Below are 22334 nucleotides of genomic sequence, written 5' to 3'. Positions count from 1 at the left end.
TTCATTCACTCTGGGCCACACACTGTAACTGCCACGCCCGCCCCCCAACAAATTTCTTATTCAAATCCTGAAAAACTGGGTGTTCTTGAGGGCATTACGTTGAGCTCAGAGTGCGAAGAGAGTCAGCACCGAGAAACACGCTGGCCTCAACCCTACTCCGGAGGCCGCGCTGACTTTCTCTCAGCGGGAACAAAAGAAGCAGTCAGTCAAGCCGTAAGGGCCCTCGGCCGCGTCCCCCCTTCACCTACGCACCTGCGCAGAAGGAGGCCACCGAGCTAGGCGCCCCAGGCGCGCGTGACGTAAAACGTCCGGCGGTGCGTGATGACGCCAGGGCGTGCGCTCGGTGGCTCGTAGGGGAAGATGGCGGCTGCTCCTTTGGAGGAGAGGGATTGAGAGGGGAGGAGGGAAGAGGCTAGACGGGAGAGACATTCCCGACGGCGGAGTCGAACTCTTCGGTCACCATTCTTTAGGAGCTTTGTTCAGCGCCGGAGGGTGAGTGCGGCGGCGGCACGGGACTGCTCGCTTGCTGCAGGCGGCGGCACTTTCCGCCATTTTCAAGCTCGGCCGTTGCGTGCTTTGGGGGCCTAGTGGGGCGCCTGGGGGCCGGGTGGGAGAGCTGGGGGCATCGTCATTGGGAGGGCCCTTTGAGGCTGGTTCGACCTCGACGGGAGGGGGCTAGAGGCTTGAGGCAGACCAGAAAAGGAGGGCATGGTGGGACTAAGGCCCCTGAGTGGCGACGAGAAGACGTAGCTGGGGTAGGCCACGGATAAGACGTGAAGTTTGGAGAAGGGAAGCGCGTTAAACGTAAATTTGGGGCGGGAGTGGAGGGGGCTGAGCTAAGAGTTGAATGGAGTGTGGCTTTTGGTTCAAAGGGTCGCGGGAAGTTAATGAGAAACCTGTGAAACAGCGTCAGGTTTAGCCTCAATATTATCGTGGGTTGAAATTGGTGTTTGTTAACAGGTGTAAGTCCACAGCTTGACAGGCAAAACCCCTCCTCCTTTGGAATAGTTACATTCCTATTTTATTTGCTTTAGAGCATGCTAGCTAAAAATGTCCTGCAGCAACTCCCTTTACATCTCTGGTTTTAAGTTGCTTCCTGACAGCTAGGTATTTAGGATCTTAGCTTTTTTTTTTTTTTTTAAAGAAAAGAAATCCTGATACTCGTTTGTAATCCTTGTGGTTAGTGGTCCTTCCGTGGAAAGAGGAAGGTGGGGCTATAGGGAATTCCGTAATTGGATCTGTTTAAATCAGATCAGAAAAGTACTTGTTATTTGTAGAAAATGTGTCGAGAATGTTTTTAAGTAATTTCTGCACAGATGACATTAACTTAATTGTTCAGGAACTTTGGAAGACATTAGAGTATGAACGAAAAAGCCGGTGTTAGAAGGAATACCTTTTGGGAGCTCTGAGTTGACTTTTAATTTAAAGTACACTCTGGAGATAGAGTGCACGCAGTATTTTTTGCCTGTGAATGTGATGCAGTGGTAGGTAGATCTATTTAAAACAAAACTTTTAGAGACTGTTAAAGGGAAACATGGTAATTGTTCCCACAGTGGCATTTTCTCCCCTTAATTTTAATTGCATTTGACACCCGTCTTTAATCGCTATAAAATACTTTTGCTCTTTTTAATTGGTCTCCTTGCCTGGAACATAAAATACTGGATCGATTCTTTTTTTCCCCCGGAGGCTTGCAGTTATTCTGTTTCATTGAACTTTACGGAAAATTTTTATCTTTTTATCTCGTGGTAAGAATATTGATATAAAGTTGGCCTTACATCACAGTGATTTAGTTACAAATAAATCCTTATCTATGATGTTGATGGCTTAACTTGTATACTTTGGTGAAAAATACTAAAAGGTCAGATTTTGCCATCACAATTTTATCTTTTTTTTAATGTTTTATTTATTTTTGAGAGAGAGAGAGAGACAGACAGACAGACAGCATGAGCAGGGGAGGGTCAGAGAGAGAGGGAGACACAGAATTTGAAGACAGGCTCCAGGCTCTGAGCTAGCTGTCAGCACAGAGCCTGTCACGGGGCTGGAACCCACGAACCGCGAGATCATGACCTGAGCTGAAGCAGGACGCTCAACCAACTGAGCCACCCAGGCGCCCCTCAATTTTATCTTGATATAGCCTTTAATTATACTTTTGCTAAACACTTAAGGTGCTTTTTCATAGTTCTCTTTGCTAGGTAATAAGTCCATACTTCACAATACTTTGGGAAAGACAAGTTATTGCCAAATTTCAAACTGTTTCATATTTCAGAATAAGAAAGTAAGGTTATAGCAAAGCTTTAAAACTACAACAAATCTGGGTATCTGTGTGTCGGTTAAGCATCTGACTCTTGATCTTGGGGTCATGAGTTCAAATCCAGTGTTGAGCTTTTTATTAAAAAATTAAAATAAAAAAATCCCCAAACTACAACAAATATATTGACAGAAATATTAGTGAAAGTCTCACTTAAGAATATATATGCAATCCTTTTGAGGTTGTTTAGCAGAAAATTAGGGGTTTTAGTACTGTTTTTAGATAAAGTAGTAGTATTTGTAGTCTGCAGATTAGAAATCTTTATTATCAAAGAATATTTAATTAAATACTTACAACTTGCTTAAGCATTGCAGATTTGTTTTTTTAAGATTCCAGAACATTCCAGGATTTTGTGTTGAAACTTTTGCTTGTAAGAGAGGTTATATCTGTTAATTAATTTATTTATTGTGGAATGGTGAAAGTTTCTCTGTTTGCTGTGTAATGTATTGTGACAAGTCTCCAGACCATAGTTTTAGTGCTTCAACATATTTTATATTTTGTCTTTGACAGTGACATAGTTTAAAAACTTTCCTTTTTGAACATACTCTGTGGCTGGTAACATTTGTGTTCCCATTGCAAAAGATTTACATTAGTCGTAGACACGGAAGCTCTTAAGTATGCTGGAGAATATTCCCCACATTACTCTCATCCATTTCTGGTCCTTAATTTTATGTAGTATTTTCTTGTGAAGTGTCTGACTTCATAATGTTTGTATTGTACCTTATATTCATAATTTGAGCGCTTGTAAATTCTCAGAGTTGGGTAGTATTGCAAAGGGCATGGCTTTCAGCATCAGACAGACGTAGGTTTGAACAGGCTCATCAGTAACTAGCTTTTTTATACTGGGTCAGTTAATGAAACTCTGAACTTCAGGTTCCTTACATATAAAAGTGTTAATTATTATAATTATCTCAAAGGTGAAAGAAAGCAATAATGTAGTAAGCATTCAGTAAATTTTGGCATTTTTTTTCCTGTTACCTGAATTTAATTGGCTACATAATTTGTAGGTTTTTTTGTAGGTATAATTGACATGTTACATGATATTAGTTTCAGGTGTGCAACACAATGATTTAGTATTTATATCGCAGTTTATCTCCGCAGTAAGTCTAATAAACATCTGTCACCATACATAGTTACACATTTTTTCTTATAACTTTTAGCATCTACTCTCTTAGCAACTTCTATATGCAATATAGTATTATTAAATATAGTCACCATGTTGTACATTACATCCCCATAACTTACTTATTTTATAACTGAAAGTTTGTACCTTTAGTCCCCTTCACCTGGTTTACCTCCCTTTCCCCTTTTCAATTCTTAAAGATTAATTCAGATATCTTTGTTAAAGACTTAACAGTCTCGTTCTCTGGTAAACTATTCCTTTCCCCGTGTTGCTGAAGCATCTTTTGGTATGTCTTCTGCTTAATGTATTTTGATTGTATATCTTCTTCACTACTTTGAGCTATTCGAAGATCCTTCGGTGCCTTGCATTTTTGTGTTCATAAAACCTTGGCAGTCTAAAAATTGTTTTATAGAAGTGAGTGAGTTTTCTACAAAGACTTTTCTCATGACTCTACTGGGATTCATTTTCAAATAGATCTGGTTTATTTATACTCCTTTGCTTTAACTCTTTGCCTGTCTTCCTCCTCTCAGACTATTCATAACCTGTCTATTCCTCAAAATCAAACTAAATCTCAACCCATTAGTAAGGTCTTCAGTGACTTTTAATTAGTTTATTAAAATTTTTTAAAATGTTTACTTATTTTTGAGAGAGAGACACACACAGAGTGTGGGTGGGGGAGGGGCATAGAGCTAGGGGGACACAGAATCTGAAGCAGGCTCCATGCTCTGAACTGACAGCCTAGAGCCCTATGCGGGGCTTGAACCCATGAACTGCAAGATCATGACTTGAGCTGAAGTGTAATGCTTAAACCCACTAAGCTGCCCAGGCACTCTCTTTTTATTTATTTATAATTCCTCTCTCCAGTTAGCCTAGGGTCTGTGTGACTGCCTTCTGTTACTTTGTATCCTTTAAAATGTGGCACTATGCCTTACCCATTTTGAGTAGTCCTTCCGTGGGCTGATAAATACAGAACTGGTTGAGACTGAGTTTGTTATCTGCACCTGCTACATTCACTGTCCCACTTAGGAAGATACTTTTAAAGAGCCGCTTCTCCTTTTTTGGATGTGGAATAGTCTGATAACTTTTTTCTTTTTATGAGAAATTGCAAACATTCAGAGAAGTTGGAAGAATGAACACCAGTTACCTTCTATGTAAATTTACCTGTTACTAACATTTAAGCATTTTGCTTTAGCTATCCACGTACCCTCTTGATGACCAATTGAATTTAAATTGCATATGTCATGCTATTTGTCCCCTAACCACCTCAGGATGCATCTTTTTTTTTTTTAAGTTTATTAATATTGAGAGAGCGCACGTGTGTGCATGGAGGCAGTGCAGAGAGAGAGGAAGAGAATCTCAAGGAGGCTCAGCACTGTCAGTGCAGAACCTGATGTGGGACTCGAACTCACGAACCATGAGATCATGACCTGAGCTGAAGTCGGACTCTCAACTGACTGAGCCCCCCAGCCGCCCCACTATACATCTTTTTCAAACAGTTTCATTTTTCTGCACTGTGAACATTTTTATGCCAGACTCCACCTAAGGCAGTGCTAAAAGCATGATACCATTATTATACTCGAGACAATAAGAATCAAGTCTTTGGCATTCACTATTTTTAAATTTTTTTTTTAGATTTTAAAAATTTATCCATTTATTTTGAAAGAGAGAGGGAAGGAGAGAGGGAATGGGCAGGGGAGGGGCAGAGAGAGAGGGAGAGAGAATCTTAATCAGGCTCTGCACTGTCAGTGCAGATGGGCTTGAACTCACAAACTGTGAGATCATGACCGAGTTACAGGTGGATGTTTAACCAACTGAGCCACCCAGGCACCCTTTTAAAGACTTTATTTTTGAGTAATCTCTACCCTCCATATGAAACTCGGACTTACAACCCTGAGATCAAGAGTCTCATGTTCCACTGACTGAGCCAGCCAGGCACCCCTGTATTGTTTTTTTTGTTTTGATGTTTTTATTTTCGAAAGAGTGAGAGAGCTTGAGCATGGGAGGGGCAGAGAGAGAGGGAGACACAGGCTCTGAAGCAGTGTCCAGGCTCCCCCTGTCAGCACAGAGCCTGACTTGGGGCTGGAACTCACAAACTGTGAGATCATGACTTGAGCTGAAGTTGGATGGTTAACCGACTGAGCCCCCCAGGGCCCCCCTTGCTTTTCTTTTTCTTTCTTTTTTTTCAATGTTTATTTTTGAAAGAGGGAGAGTGAGCAGGGGAGGAGCAGAGAGAGAGGGGGACTGATGATCTGAAGCGGGCTCTGTGCTGACAGCCTGTTGTGGGGCTTGAACTCACGAACTGTGAGACCATGACCTGAGCCGAAGTTGGATGCTTAACCGACTAAGCCACATAGGGAGCCAATTGATTTAATTTTTTGATATATCAAATATTTACATGGTTTACTATTTAAGACTATATTGAAAGAATTATTTCACTCTTGGTTTTGTCTCTAGGCTCTCCACTACCATTTTCTCTCACGCAATGTATATGTGTGTGTATTCCTATTTTTCCTTTCTGTAAAAACTTGTGACCTTTTTTTAATTGCAGTAAAAAAATTTACTGTCTTAACCATTTTTCAGGTGTACAGTTCAGTAGTGTTAAGTATATTCACATTGTTGTACCACAAGTCTGAGAACTTTTTTCATCTTGGGAAACTCTACCCATGGAACAACTCCCCACTTCCCCCTCCAACCTGAGGCTCTTCTGCTGTGTGTTTCTAGGAGTTTGCCTACTTTAGATACCTTGTATGGTTGAAATCATGCATTGTTTCCTTTTGTAGCTGGCTAATTGCACTTAACCATAATGTCCACAGGGCTCATCCATGTTGTAGCATGGGACAAGATTTCCTTTTTTTATAGCTGAACAATATTCCATTGTATATATTTATCACATTATATTTATCCATTCATCTATGGATCATCCACTTTTTGGTTATTGTGAATAGTGCTGCTATGAGCATGAGTGTCCCAAGTATCTCTTCAAGATCCTGTTTTCAATTCTTATGGATACATACTTAGAAGTGGGATTGCTGGGGCGCCTGGGTGGCTCAGTCAGTGAAACCTACAACTTTGGCTCAGGTCATGATCTCACGTTTGTGGGTTCGAGCCCCACGTTGGGCTCTGTGCTGACAGCTCACAACCTGGAGTCTGCTTCAGATTCTGTGTCTCCCTCTCTCTTTGCTCCTCCCCCTTTCATGCTCTGTCTCTCTCTGTATCAAAACTAAATAAAAAAACATTAAAAAAAGTGGGATTGCTGGATCATATGGTAGTCTAATTTTCATTAAAAAATTAAAAAAACTTTTTTATTTATTTTTGAGAGACAGAGCCTGAGTGAGGGAGGGTCAGAGAGAGACACACAGAATTGGAAATAGGCTCCAGACTTCAAACTGTCAACACAGAGCCCGACGTGGGGCTCAAACCCACGAAACATGAGATCATGACCTCAGCTGAAGATGAATGCTTCACTGAGCAATCCAGGCGTCCCTGTTTTAAAAAAATTTTTTTTAACACTTATTTATTTTAGAGAGAGAGAGAGAGAGAGAGAGACAGACCATGAGTGATGAAGGGGCAGAGAGAGAGAGAGAAAAAATGTTTTTTTAAATGTTTATTCATTTTTGAGAGACAGAGACAGAGCTCAAGTGGTGGACGGGCAGAGAGAGAGGGAGGCACAGAGTCTGAAGCAGGCTCCAGGCTCCGAGCTGTCAGCACAGAGCCCGACTCGGGGCTTGAAACCACAAACTGAGATCATGACCTGAGCCACAGTCGGACACTTAACCAACAGAGCAACCCAGGCGCCCCTGGTGTCATATCTTAAGAAGGCTTTGTCTAACTCATAGTCATGAATATATATTTGCTGTATATAATTGCTAATTTGCAATTAGCAATTGGTCAAACATTTGATTTACCCAACCAAGAATGTGTATTGTCCACAGTGTAAATATGAATATGACTTTGACTTTTTGGTTAGAAACTTGTAGGGAGCTTTACTTTGTTGTTAGAAATCTATAAGCTTTAATTTTGTCTCTAATAAAAGCAGTTATACATAACTGTACTTAGCCTTTATTTTATTAAGGGGAAGTGCATGTCAAAAATAATAAAGGATATATATTTCATTGATGAAATTGATTATTTTTTAAATTTATATTATTCTAAAGCTTTTGTTTTTAAGTAATTCCTACCCCAAGCATGGGACTCGAACTCACAATCCTGAGATCAAGAGTTGTATGCCCCACTGACTGAGCCAACCAGGTGCTCCCTCAGTGAAATTTTTTTTAACCTTGTCTTTATTATTAAAAATTTTTTTTCAAAGTTTATTCTGAAAGATTGTGCATGTGTGCACATATGGGCCAGGGAAAGGGTAGCAAGAGAGGAGAGAGAATTCCAAACAGGCTCTGTGCTGACAGCAGAGCCAGACACGGGGTTTGAACTCAAAAATCATGAGCTCATGGCCTGAGTCAAAATCCAGGGTCGGGCGCTCAACACTTTGAGCCACCCAGGCACCCCTAACTTCACTTTTAATATTTGGTTAACTCTCTGTTTATTGTATCCTTAATAAGCACTGCATTTTTGAAATCTAGACTGGGTTGATGGGAAATACAAATTGAGACAGTATGTGTCATGGGGTAAAGACCCTGTAAATGCCAAATATCAAGGAACTTGTTAGGCTTTTAAGCCAATCTGGGTAAGAACTAGAAACTTAGAGTTGCTGGTCCAAGATCAAGAAGCATTCAAAGCCTGGAGCATGTCATTTCATTTTGCTATTGACAAATTTGAAATATTCAGGGTCATGTCTTTAGGATTGTTGCTTTGGGAATAGTTTTGTGTAGTTTGTGTTAAGTGCTTTTACCTTCAGTTTAGTTGTTAGGTTAAAAATGAGTTGAAAGAAACTTTGGAAAATTCTTATCTACTCTCTGTGTAATCTTGAAATTATAGAATTGTTTTACTTTTGGAGGTCATCAAATCTAGACCTTTTAATTTGAAGATAAATGAAACAGGATTGAAGAGATTAAATTTGTTTGTAGTCACACAGTGGCGGAATTCAGGTCTCCCGAATACCAGTTTAGTGTTCTTCATGCCACCTTTAGAAAAATCCCAGAGCATTTCATAGTATGACTTGGAAGGGCTTTTTGGTTCATTGTTTTTGGGAGAGAACTAGAATGATGTTACATACCTAGAAGAGTCTAAAATAGGAAAGTCTTCCATCAGGGTTTAAGTGGTCACATTGTTTTGTGGTCCTCAAGTTGTCACATAAAACTTTGCTCAGAATTGGTGAGGACTTTGGTGTATTTTTATTTTAGTAATCTAATGATTTTCAGCCTTTAAATCTGCATTTGAGAGAATATTTCTTAATAGATTTTATACACACACACACACACACACACACACACACACACACACTCACAGCCACCCACCCACATATCCCAAATGTGTAGCTCAGTTCCTTCCTTATGTTTCAAATACTCAAATTGTAGTTGGTATTATTAATAGTGTCTTTTTCATTCACATTCTCTCTCTCTTTTTTTAAGTTTATTTATTTTGAGAAACAGAGCTGGAGAGGAGCAGAGAGGGAGGGAAAGAGAACCCCAAGTAGGCTCCACACTCCCAGTGTGGAACCTGATGTGGGACTTGAACTCATGAGCCATGAGATCATGACCTAAGCTAAAATCAGAAGTTGGATGTTCAACCCACTGAGCCACCCAGGCCCCCTTCACCCACATTTTCTACCCCCATGCTCATTTCCAGTTATATTTTATATATCAGTTTTGTGCCCAGGGTAGACATTTCCAGTTTTATGTCTGGCCACATCCATGGCATTACTTTTATAAGTTATTTCATTTTTGTGTATTTACTCATGAAAAAGTGAAAGTTACAAGAGGATGTGCAGTGAGCTGTCTTCCTGCAACTATCTTCTTTCTTATCTGCAGTAGCTATTGTTATCAGTTTGTTGTGAAATCTTACAAAGTAATTTTGAGGTATGTGTAGCAAATTTATACACTATAGATGCCTATGTGTTCCTTTTTCTGTTGCTTTTCACATACACAGTACTATTTTATAAATTGCTTTGTACTTCCCTTTTTTTCACTTAACAGCTTATCTTGGAAATGCTAAATAGAAATACCTCCTGGTAGTTTTGTAATATGCATTGTATGTATATTTCATGGTTTATTTGAACTAGTACTCTGTTTAACAGACAGGGTTGGGGCACCTGGGTGGCTCAGTCGGTTGACTTCAGCTCAGGTCATGATCTCCCGGTTTGTGAGTTTGAGCCCTACATTAGATTCTGTTCTGACAGCTCAGAGCCTGGAGCCGGCTTCACATTCTGTGTCTCCCTCTCTCTCTGCCCCTCCCCCACTCATGCATGTGCATTTGTGCCTGCTCTGTCTCTGTCTCTCAAAAATAAACATGGGGCGCCTGGGTGGCTCAGTCAGTTAAGTGTTGGACTTCAGCTCAGGTCATGATCTCCTGGTTCATGGGTTCAAGCCCCACGTTGGGCTCTGTGCTGACAGCTCAGTGCCTGGAGCCTGCTTCAGATTCTGTGTCTCTCTCTCTCTGCCCCTCCCCAGCTCACTCTTTCTCTCTCTCTCTCAAAAATAAAAAATAAGACATAAAAAAAAAACCACTAAAAAAAGAAAGACATGGGTAGTTTCCAGTCTTTGGCCATTGCAAAAAGTGCCTTATTGAAAAAGCTTAGGCATCTGTGTAAAGATAAATTCATGGAAGTGGAATTGCTTGGTGAAAGCACGTGCACTATTAGTGTACGAGTATAGTTGTTTCTCTCACGTCAACACGTGTATTATGGAGTTTGCTTTTTAAAAACATTTTTTTAATGTTTATTTTTGAATGAGAGAGAGAGGTACAGTATGAGCGGAGAGAGTAGGAGACAGAATCTGAAGCAGGCTCCAGGCTCTGAGCTGTCAGCACAGAGCTGGACGTGGGGCGTGGAACTAACTGAGCATAAGATCATGACCTCCCCAAAGTTGGTCTCTTAAGCAGCTGCCCTGGATTTTGCTTTGTTAAATAAGGATTTTAAGTAATTTCTACAGCTAATGTGGGGCTTGAACTCAACAACTTTGAGATCAAGAGTCACATGTTCCACCTACTCAACCAGCAGGTACCCCTGATTTTTGCTTTTTGAGTGATGTTGCCTTTCAGTAAGTGATGAGGAGTCATTCTTCAGCATGAGTAAAGAAGGGAATTTAAAATCACTAATTTGGGAGCGCCTGGGTGACTCAGTCTGTTGATCATCTGGCTCTTGGTTTCGGCTCTGGTCATGATCTCACAGTTCTTGAGTTCAACCCCACTGACAGCACCCCTGACAGTGAGGAACCTGCTTGGGATTCTCTATTCCCCACTCTACCTGCCACTCTATCTGCCCCTTCTCTGCTCACTCTTTAGTATTTCTCAGATTTAAAAAAATAAAGTCACTAATTTGTCCCTTTTTGAGAATTTTAATGGGATATATTTTGGCATAGTAAAATGTTATGCAGCTCATTGAATTCTATATAAAATAGATCTGAAGGGCAGTCCATTAGAATCTCATTTTGTATAGGTAAACACTATAGATTTAAAAAAATTTGTGAAGACTGAAAAATTTAGTGAGAGATTTTTGTAAAAAGATATGCTCATCTTCCTTGATTATTATAGTTGACTAAATTGTTTTCTTGCTTTTTATTCCTCCTTTAAAATTGCATAGGATAATTTATCTTTCTGAAATTCGAATTTTATCATCTACATTTCTGGGATGATTCATCATTGTCCACAACAGTAGTTTTATACTTTTTGGACCCCATGAGTTGTCTGATGAAAGTTGTATACTCTTTTCCCAGAAAAAAATGTAAATATTCGTATTAGAATTCTTGCAGCTGTGAGGTGAGGGTGTCACTGAACTCCTTTTGCCCGTTTATGTATTCATAGACTTCAGTTAAGGCGTCTTACATTATTTGATAGATTTTGCATGTCTTTAGCATGTCTAAGTTGGCATAACTTGAATTTCAGAATCCAACTCCAATATATGAACTCCCTCTGATGTTGCCTCTTTTTTTTTTTAATTTTTTTTTATGTCTTTTATTTATTTTTGAGAGACAGAGAGAGACAGCGTGAGCAGGGGAGGGTCAGAGAGAGAGGGAGACACAGAATCCGAAGCAAGCTCCGGGCTCTGAGCTAGCTGTCAGCACAGAGCCCGACGCGGGGCTCGAACCCACGAACTGTGAGGTCATGACCTGAGCCGAAGCCGGTTGCTTAACCGACTGAGCCACCCAGGTGCCCCTGATGTTGCCTCTTATACCCACCTTCTCCATGAACCACATAACCAGGGTTATGTATCATCTGTGTCTCAATTAGAACAGAAGGCTTTTATTTATATTGCTATTTCCTCTGCCTGGAATACCCCCTAGTTGATATATTCCTCCTTTTATCACTGCATAATTTTTTTAATTTTTATTTTTAGAGAGAAAGCACGAGTTGGGGAGGGGGCAGAGGGAGAATTTAAAAAATTTTTTTAATGTGGGGGCACCTGGGTGGCTCAGTCGGTTAAGCATCCATCTTCAGCTCAGGTCATGATCTCACGGTTCATGGGTTTGAGCCCTGTGTCGGGCTCTGTGCTGACAGCTAGCTTAGAGCCTGGAGCCTGCTTCGGATTCTGTATCTCCCTTCTCTCTGACCCTCCCCTGCTCCTGCTGACTCTCTCTGTCTCTCAAAAATAAAAATAAAAAACATTAAAAAAATAAAAAAAATTTTAATGTGTATTCATTTTTTGAGAGAGAGGGAATGAGTGCAAGTTGGGGAGGGGCAGAGAGGGAGGGAGACACAGAATCTGAAATAGGCTCCAGGCTCTGAGCTGTTGACGTGGGGTGCGAGATCATGATGTGAGCCGCAGTTGGCTGCCTAACTGACTGAACCACCCGGGTGCCCAGAGAGAGAGAGAGACAGAGACAGAGACGGAGAGAGAGAGAAAGGGAGAGGGAGGGGGAGGGAGAGGAGGGGGGAGGGAAATGGGTTGGGAGAGGAAGAGAATCTTAAGCTCGCTCCACAATCAGTGCAGAGCCTGATATAGGACTCTATCCCATGACCCTGGGATCATGACCTGAGGTGAAATCAAGAGTCCAACCAAACAAACCACCCAGGTGCTCTTATCACTGCATAAATTAATTCACCTGAAACTTTTCTGTTTCATATCTGTGCTCCCCCACTCATGAATTCTTGATTCTTCCCATAGTAATCCCTCATAGCATTTAAAAATTAATCGTTTAGTGCACATTTATTAAGGCCACTAGTTCATCACATAGTTATCAAATACCTGCGAGGTTCCATGTCTGGTTTTGTTTGTTGGTTGTTTGTTTTGGTGTTAAAATATGCTTAGTGTAAAATTGGCCATTTTAGCTTCATTTTTTTCTTCCGGTAGTAGTTAACCTTTTTAAATATACGCTTGTGTGACATTAAATGCATTAACAATATCAGTATAGTACAACCATCTGTCTCCAGAACGATTTTAGCTTCGCAGCTGAAACTCTGTACCCATTAAAAACTAACTTCCCATTCTTCCCTTGCATTGTCAGTGGTGACAACCACCATCCTCTGAATCTGACTACTCTAGAAACCTCATATAAGTGGGATCATACTGTATCCTTTTGTGGCTAGCTTATTTCACTTAGCATAATGTCTCAGATGGTTTCATTGGTGAATTCTACCAAACGTTGCAGAAAGAAATTATACCAATTCTCTAGTCTCTTTCAGAAAATAGAGGGAATGCTTCCAGAAAATAGGGAATACTTCCTAATTCATCCTATGAAGCCAGTATTACCAACACATAAAGACCATACAGGATGAAAACTACAGATCAGTATCTCTCTGGAACATAAAAGCAGAGGGGCACCTGGGTGGCTCAGTCGGTTAAGCATCCGACTTCGGCTCAGGTCTCACGATCTCGTGGTTTGTGGGTTGAGCCCTGCATCGGGTTCTGTGCTGACAGCTCAGAGCCTGCCTGTTTCAGATTCTGTGTCTCCCTCTCTCTCTGCCTCTCTCCCACTTGTGCTCTGTCTTTCTCTGTCTCAAAAATAAATAAACTATAAAAAGAGATCTACCTAAGCAGAAGTCTGATGCCTTAACTGACTGAGCCATACAGGCATCATACAACTGTTGTCTTACAGTTGTAAAGACTAGATGCCTGAGATCAAGTGTCAGTGGGGCATTGTTCCCTCTGAAGATCTTAGGGAAGGATCTGTTCCAGGCTTCTCTCCTAGTTTCTGGTAGTTCTTCAGCTTATGCCAGCATAACTCCAATCCTTACCTGTGACCAAATCCCCATGCTCTTTTTTTCCAAACAAAAGACATTTATTCTTTCACAGTCCTGGAAGCTAGAAGTCTGAAATTTCCCGTCTTTATGAGAACACCAGTCACGTTGAGTCACAGGCTCATCCTACTCCATATGACCTCATATTAACTAATGACATCTGCAATGACCCTAGTACCCAGTAAGGTACTAAGGGTTAGGACTTCAATATATGGATGTTCAGGGGAATGTAATTTAACCCAAAACATTCTGCCTCTACATACATACATATGTACATACATGTTTTTTTAACCTTTTGCAGACATGAAACATTGCTTCAGCATGCAGTAGTAACATGTAGTATCATATCTAGAAGATTAGTCATAGTTCCCCATTAGTGTGTAATATCTGTTCTACATTCAACTGGTCTTTGATAGCTGGTTTTTTCAAACACCATGACCTAATCAAGGTTTATACGTTCCATTTGGTTGGCTCCTAGGTCTTGTTTGTTTGAAAATTTTTTCTTTAATGTTTGTTTATTTTTGAGAGAGAGAGAGAGAGAGAGAGAGAGTGGAGGAGGGGCAGAGAGAGCGGGAGACACAGAATCCTAAGCAGCCTCCAGGCTGCGAGCTGTCTGCACAGAGCCAAGTGTGGCGTTTGAACCCACAAAGTGTGAGATCATGACCTGAGCCGAAGTTGGACACTTAACCAACTGAGCCACCCAGGTGTCCTGTAGGTCTTGTTTATTTAGAGTGACCGTCCTGCTTTTTATTTTTATTTTATTTTATTTTAAAGTTTGTTTATTTTGAGAGAGAGAGCGCGCGCGAGTGAGCAAGCGAACACCAGGGAGGGGCAGAGAGAGAGGGAGAGAGAATCTCAGGTAGGCTCCACACTGTCAGGGCAGAGCTGGATGCAGGGCTCAAATCCATGAACAGTGAGACGACCTGAGTCAAAGTCCAGAGTCGGATGCTTAACAGACTGAGCCACACAGATGCCTCTGTCCAGGAGTATCAATACAGAGGGCAGGTCTCTTGATAGATAGTTGAGAGGGCTGTTAAATTTGTTATCCCTGTTATGGTTATTCTGGCAAAGGGACTTTATCTTTTCTGTATCTCAGGGATTGTTTCCCCACCTCAAAATGTTTATATGTGCAACACATATTCTGTATTTTAAGTTTCAGCTCTCTGGAACATACCCTTTCAATTTGGTGAAAATTCTCTTAGCTCATTCCCTGTAATATAGAAACATAACAATTAATGTTCTGTGAGCAAATACTTTGCTGATTCTCTACTGTGTAGTTACTGGTTTTTCATTTGTAATTAGTGAGTATCTTGGAGGAGATACTTTGGAATTATGTAAAATATACTGTTCTCAAACTTTTGCCTGCGAATTCTCTTAATCCATTAGTGGAGCCTGTCTGCAGCAAATATTACTGGGTGTTCCAATGGTGATTTTCTGTTATTATATATTTTAATGTATATTTATGACAATTTTCATATGTGCCAGGCTGTATGCAAGGCATTGGAAATACGATATTAAAAAATTCAGTCCGGGGTACCTGGGTGGCTCAGTCAGTTAAGCGTCCGACTTCAGCTCAGGCTGCATTAAAGTTTGTGAGTTTGAGCCCCAAATCAGGCTCTGGTACGTTGGCACCTGGAGCCTGCTTTGGATTCTTTGACTGTTTCTCTCTCTGCCCCTCCCCGACTCACGCTTTTCTTTCTCTCTCTCTCTCTCTCTCACTCTCAAAAATAAATAAACATTAAAAAAAAAAAACATTCAGTTCTTAGGACGCTTGGGTGGCTCAGTTGGGTAAGTGTCTGACTTGTGGTTTCAGCTCAGGTCATGATCTCTCAGGTTTGTGAGATCAAGCCCTGCCTTGGGCTCTGTGTTGGTACTGTGGAGTTGGCTTGGGATTCTCTCTCTCCTCTCTCTCTGCCCCTCCCCATATTCTCTTGGGTGCTCTCTTTCAAAGTAAATAAACAAGAAAAAGAGAATTAAAAAGCAAACAAACCAACAGAACTTTAACCCCCCCATGTAGTCCTTGCTACAAGGTATTTGCAGTTTATGTAGACAGATAATGTTTTTTGTTTGTTTGTTTGTTTGTTTTTTATCAGTGTGATTATGCCTTCTAGGATTATGCATAGTATATTTTGGGAGTTAAAAGACTGCTGAATAAATTGAGCATAATAGATAAGAATAAATTAACAAATAATTGAGAACATCAGTATAGGAATATATTAACTAACAGTGGTTGTTAGTAGTTAACAGTGGTTGTGGGAGTATTTGGCAAAGTTAGAGATATCAGAGGAGCAATTTTTTTAAAGGTTTTTTTAAGTTCATTTATTTATTTCGAGGGAGAGAGCAAATCCCAAACAGGCTCTGTGGTGTGCAGGGTTGGACCCTGCAAACTATGAGATCGTGACCCGAGCTGAAATCAAGAATTGGGTGCCAAACTGATTGAGCCAACCAGACACCCCCAGAGGGCACATCACAACCTTCTAAAGCTTAGGAACACTAGACAGCTATTCAGCATAACACTTGGAGGTCATGTTAAGAAGGTACAAAAATGTAAAAACATGGACACTCAGTCGACTGCAAAAAGAACACTTATTTTCAAGGAGGCAGAGCATTGCCTGGTTAGACCTCATCTGGGAACTTGAACTCCGCATAGATTCATATTTTTCTTTACTCTGTGTGTGTCTACAGATGATGCCAAAGATTTGGGGTTACAGGTCAATTTTAGCACGTAGCCAGATTTGTCAGTAGGGAATCTTTGAGTGAGAATCCACGGTAGTTTGAGCACAGGGAAACCATAGCCAGCTTTTCCTATTAAATTGTTTTTTGTTGTTAATTGCAGGGATATAAGAAGTATACTTTTTAGTGCAAAATCCAAACAACTAACCTGCATACTGAAAACTTTTTCCCTGAATCTAGTCATACAGGAGGCAAATGACAAAGACCTAACTATACATTGATTCCCAAAAGCAGAATACAAAAGACATGAAAAGAGAATGTAAATGTACATGGAGGTATGGGAGTCAAACTAAATTAATAAAATGGAAAAAGTATTTAACCTTTTATTAATAATCAAGTGAACTAAAGTAGAGCCAGCAAAAAGTGATTTTTTTTCCTCCAGTAAGGTAGCAAAGATTCTTTGACTTAAAGCTTTATGCTCAACAGTGGTCAGTGCAGTTTGAGTGTTAGTAGGATATGTTTTATTTTATTTTCTAAAGTTTACTTATTTTGAGAGAAAGAGAGCGAAAGTGCGATCAGGGCAGGAACAGAGGCAGAGGTAGAGGGAGAGAGAGAATCCCAAGCAGGCCCAGAGCTGTCCGTGCAGAGCCTGATTGCAGGGCTTGAACTCATAAACTGTGAGATCATGACCTGAGCTGAAACCAAGAGTTGGATGTTCAACTGACTGAGCCACTCAGGTGTCCGTAGTAGGACAGATTTTAAAGCAACTAAAAAATCTGGCAATGAGGGGTATTAAAAAATACTTAAATAACTAGCAATGAGACATTTTTTATTTATTTTTTGAATGTTTTTTTAATTTATTTTTGAGAGACAGAGAGAGAGACAGCGCTAGCAGGGGAGGGTCAGAGAGAGAGAGGGAGGTACAGAATCTGAAGCAGGCTCCAGGCTCTGAGCTAGCTGTCAGCACAGAGCCCGATGCGGGGCTCGAACCCACAAACCGTGAGATCATGACCTGAGCCACAGTCGGACGCTCAACCGACTGAGCCACCCAGGTGCCCTGAGACATTTTTTAAAGGTAAACCATTCGAGCAGTTTTTATTCATTAATATTCATAAATACACACAGCTTCATTAGAGATTTCAGTTTTTCTCTTCAGTTTGAATGTGGATTATTCTCCTAATAATCTCCTAGCCTTTTGCATGTCATGGTACAGGAAATAGAGATCACCTCTGCACTGCTGCCTACATTTACCTGCCAGAAGTAAAAATTAGTTGAGGTGATTATCATATATACTTTCTCTCTTCCTTTGATTGTCCACCAGTCCTGAAATTATAATCACCAAACAAACCCAAGGGAATTGTCCACTTTCATTGGCAAATACAGAATGGAGGACATTGTGCATTGAGATCTTATTAAAGAGGAGATCGTGGAGGCTCATTTCCTTTATTAGCATTCAGACATTTAAGTAAGTCATATCCGTAGTGGAATATTTAGGAGTTGTTAAAAACATTTGCAGAGTTTTGTAATATGGAAAATGCTTACATTGTAATTATTAATGTGAAAAAGGATAAAAATGTACATAATCCATTGTATACATGATTAATGGCAAATGGCATACTTACTTTCTATTTTCTCCTCTTTTTTTTTTTAATGTTTATTTCTTTTTGAGAGGGGAGGAAGGGCAGAGAGAGAAAGAGAGAGAAGGAGGCAGGGAATCCGAAGTAGGCTTCATGCTGACAGCAGAGAGTTTGATGTGTGGTTCAAACCCACAAGCTGTGAGATCATGAACTGAGCTGAAGTTGGATGCTTAACTAAGCCATTCAGGTGCCCCTAGTTTCTCCTCTTTTTACAGATAGTCTGTTATTACCATATATTGTTTTCACCATGGACCAAGGCTTAAAAATATGCAGATTACTTAATGGACAATACACATTTGACTCAATATATAAGGTGATCATCAGTGTCCATAATAATATAACATTGAGATGGAGCAAGATCTTCAAGTGCTTTCTAATAGTCATTAGAGATTAAATTATTCATATTGTTTTTTTCTGACTCAGAGATTCAGATTTCTGAAAACCTCAGTGTTCATCAGCAGCAGGAATAAAGAGATTTTCTTAACCATATAGCAATAAGAAAATGAAATTAGCAATATTTAATATTAATATGTATCCTGTTTAATGTAAAAGGTAAATTCTATTTACCTAATTTTATTTACCTAGTTTACTTAATTGAACTAAGTAAATTCAGTAAATTATTTTGTATAACTTTTTTCCACTGTGTTTTTTAAATTGTGGTATATAATATATCATTATATTAGTTTCATGTGTACAACATGATGATTCAATAATTGCAAATACTGCAAAATGATCACCATAAATTTAGTAATAGCCGTTATCTCACCTAGTTACAAATTCTTTTTTCTTGTGATGGGAACTTTTAAGATCTGTTTTATCAGCTTTCAAATGTGGAATACAGGATTGTTAACTAGAGTCACCATAGTGTCCATTACATCCCCATGATTTATTTATTTTTATAATCAGAAATTTTGCACTTTCTGACCCCTTCACTCATGTTACCCACCTTCATCCCCTGCCTCTGGCCACCACCAGTGTGTTAATCTGTTTTCTTAAATGTATGAACTTGGCCTTTTTTTGTTTGTTTGTTTTGTTTTTAGATTCCACATGTAAGTTTCACCTATACAGTATTTGTTTTTTTCTGATGTCTTTCAATTAGCATAGTTTCTTGAAGGTCCATCCATGTTGTTGAAAATGGCAATATTTCCATTTTATAGCCAAATTTTGTGTTGCATACACACACACACACACACACACACACACACACACACACATTTTCTTTATCCATTCATCTGTTGATGGATACTTAGGTTGTAGGCATAGGGTGCATAGATCTTTAAAAAATTTTTTTTTATGTTTTTGATTTATTTTTGAGAGACAACATGAGCAGTGGAGGGTCAGAGAGAGAGGGAGGCACAGAATCTGAAGCAGGCTCCAGGCTCCGAGCCAGCTGTCAGCACAGAGCCCAACGCCGGGCCCGAACCCACAAACTGTGAGATCATGACCTGAGCCGAAGTCTGACGCTCAATCGACTGAGCCACCCAGGTGCCCCTAGATCTTTTAAAATTAGTGGTTTTATTTTCTTTGGATGATTACCCAGAAGTAGAATCCCTTGATACAAGGGAAGTAAGTACTATTTTTAATATTTGGAGGAACGTTTGTACTGGTTTTCATAGTGGACATTCCAGTCTACATTCCCACTAACAGTGCACAAGGTGTCTCTTTTCTCCACATCCTTACTGGCCTTTGTTTAACATATTCTTTTTTTAAATCGTCCAATGCTCATTATGACAAGTGCACTCCTTAATCCCCATCACTGTATCACCACCCTTCCTTCCCATCCTACTCGAATGTATATGTCTGTAAAAATTCATATGTTGAAGCCCAGATTTGGAAATCTGGCCTTTGGGTGGTAATAACCTTTAAATGAGGGAATGAAGGTAGGGGCTTTCTGATGGGCCCTTGTAAAAAGAGACACCAGAGAACTTGCTGTCTCCATCTGCCATATGAAGACATAGCAAGAAGGTGGCCGTCTGCAAGCCAAGAGCCTGACTGTGCCAGCACCCTGATCTCAGATTTTCAGCTTCCAGAACTGTCAGAAAATACATTTTTGTTTCAGCCTCTCAGTCTGTGCTAGTTTGCTGTGGCAAGCCATGCAGACTAATGCATGGTGTGTGATGAAATGGGAAGTGTGGATAAAGCACTTTTGCTACTTACAGAAGTACACTAGTTCCTTGAGGAAATTATGTAATGTTAATATTCACTTTTTATAGAAGCGATTTTTTTTTTTTTACTTGAAAGAATGGCAATGTTCAAATAGAAGCAGGGCATGGACAGAGAGGGAGGAGCCCAAGTTAACAATATCAGGAATGAATGAGGAGCTATCACTACAGATCTTTTAGACATTAAAATGATAATAATACCATGAACAACTCTGTGCCCAAAATGTGCCAACCTGAGTGAATTCCTTTGAAGAACAAACTACCAAAACTCACTCAGAAGCAACAGAGAACTGGAATAGTGTTTTTCATCTCCCCCCCCCCCCCAAGTAGACTTCATGCCCAGTATGGAGACCCACATGGGCTGTGAACTCACGTCCCTTTGATTAAGACCTCAGCTGAGACCAGCGTTGGATGCTTAACTGACTGAGTCACCCAGGCGCCTTGTAATAGTCTTCTTTTAAAGAAACTGAATTCATAGTTGAAAACCTTCCAATGGAGGAAACTTGAGGGCCATTCAGATGGTTTCACAGGTGAATTCAGTCAAATCTTTAAGGAGGAAAAGAAACAATTCTGCACAGTGTCTTCCAGGAAATGTTAGAAGGAATACTTCCCAACTCATTATATGAAATTTGATATAAAACCAGATAAAGATATTACAAGCAAAGAAAACTATACTAATATCCTTCGTGAACATAGCTGCAAGCATCACAATAAAATGTTAGTAATTATAATTCAGCAGTATGTTAAAAGGATGATACATCATGACCAATGGGATTTATCTTGGGAATGCCAGGGGTATTCCACATTTGAAAGTTATGGAGGCCATTTTACTGTATTAATAGACTAAGTAAAGCCATATGATCATCTGTGTACATGAATAAGCATTTGACAAAATTTTTCATACTTTCTTGATAGAAATTCTTACAAACTAGGAATTGAGTTTTTCTTTTATGTGATGAAGGACATCTACAAAAGTATATAGCTAATGCCATACTTAATAGAGAATACTTACTAGTGAAAGACAATTTTTCTCCTTTTAAGATGGAGAAGAGTGTAATACGGCAAGAAAAAAATAAAAAAGCTTTTAGAACAGAAAGGAAAAATAAAATTGCTCGTATTTGCAGATGATATGATTGTCTTTGCAGAAAACTCCAAGGAATATACAAGAAAGATTTTAGGACCAACGTGAATTTAGCAAGGTTGCAGAATATATGGACAATATTTAAAAATTAATTGTCTTTCTTTATACTAGCAATGAACAGCTGGGAATAGAAATAAGTAAAAAACAGCACCACTTAAATGACACCAAAAATAGGTGTAAATCTGACAAGGCGTATATGGGATCTGTGTGTCTAAAACTTTGAAACACTGATGCAACAAATCAAAGAAGGCCTAAATATTTGTAGAGAATGACTGGTTTGAAGACTCAGTATTGTTAAAATGTAATTTCTCCTCAGGCTGGGGCATCCAGATCAAAATCTCAGCAACATTTTCTTTTTGTGGATTATGATAAACTATTAAAAATTATAAAATGGCAAAAGAACACAGATTGCTAGACCATTTGATAAAGAACAACATAGTTGGAGGATTTGATCTGAAATATAGCTGATTTCAAGACCTTCTATAAAGTTACAGTGATCAAGGTATTGAGGTAGACCCATAGAAAAACTGTAGCCAGTTGATTTCAACAAAGGTGTAAAGGCAATTCAGTAGGAAAAAGATAGCCTTTTCCCCCCTACATATGGAGTCAGAACAATTGGACAGCATATGAGAAAAAAGAATTTCAAACTCTCTTCTACCTAATGTGGCAAAGAATTCAAATAGATCAGAGATCTAAATGTAAAATGTAAAATAATACAGTTGGCAGAAGAGAACAAAGGAGAAGAATCTTTGTAACCTTGGCTTAGATAAAATTCCTTACACATGACCAAAAGCATAACATAAATTGATAAATTGGATATCATTAAAATTAAAAACTTCCACTCTTTGGGGTGTCTGGGTGGCTCAGTCCGTTAAGTGTCTGATTCTTGATTTCAGCTCATCATGATCTTACCAATTGTGAGTTTAGGCCCCTCATCAGGCTCTGCAGTGCAGAGCCTGCTTGGCATTTTCCCTCCCTCCCTCCCTCCCTCCCTCCCTCCCTC

The 22334-nt window shown here is 39.7% G+C and overlaps 1 protein-coding gene across 6 annotated transcripts in view; it reads left to right on the top strand.

Annotated features, from left to right (window-relative positions):
* Window positions 1-345: 345 nt before the first annotated feature.
* Window positions 346-22334, top strand: part of WDR33 (WD repeat domain 33) — a 99241-nt gene continuing 77252 nt past the window's right edge. For all 6 annotated transcript variants that reach the window (XM_029934779.1, XM_029934778.1, XM_029934780.1 and 3 more), the window contains exon 1: window positions 346-492. The gene's annotated coding sequence lies outside the window, so the exon portion shown is untranslated. The remainder of the gene's footprint in view (window positions 493-22334) is intronic.

Source organism: Suricata suricatta, chromosome 3, assembly GCF_006229205.1.
Source record: "Suricata suricatta isolate VVHF042 chromosome 3, meerkat_22Aug2017_6uvM2_HiC, whole genome shotgun sequence".
NCBI classification, from domain to species: Eukaryota; Metazoa; Chordata; class Mammalia; order Carnivora; family Herpestidae; genus Suricata; species Suricata suricatta.
Note: the sequence above shows the minus strand (reverse complement) of the source record. Positions and strands in the feature narration are given on the sequence as shown.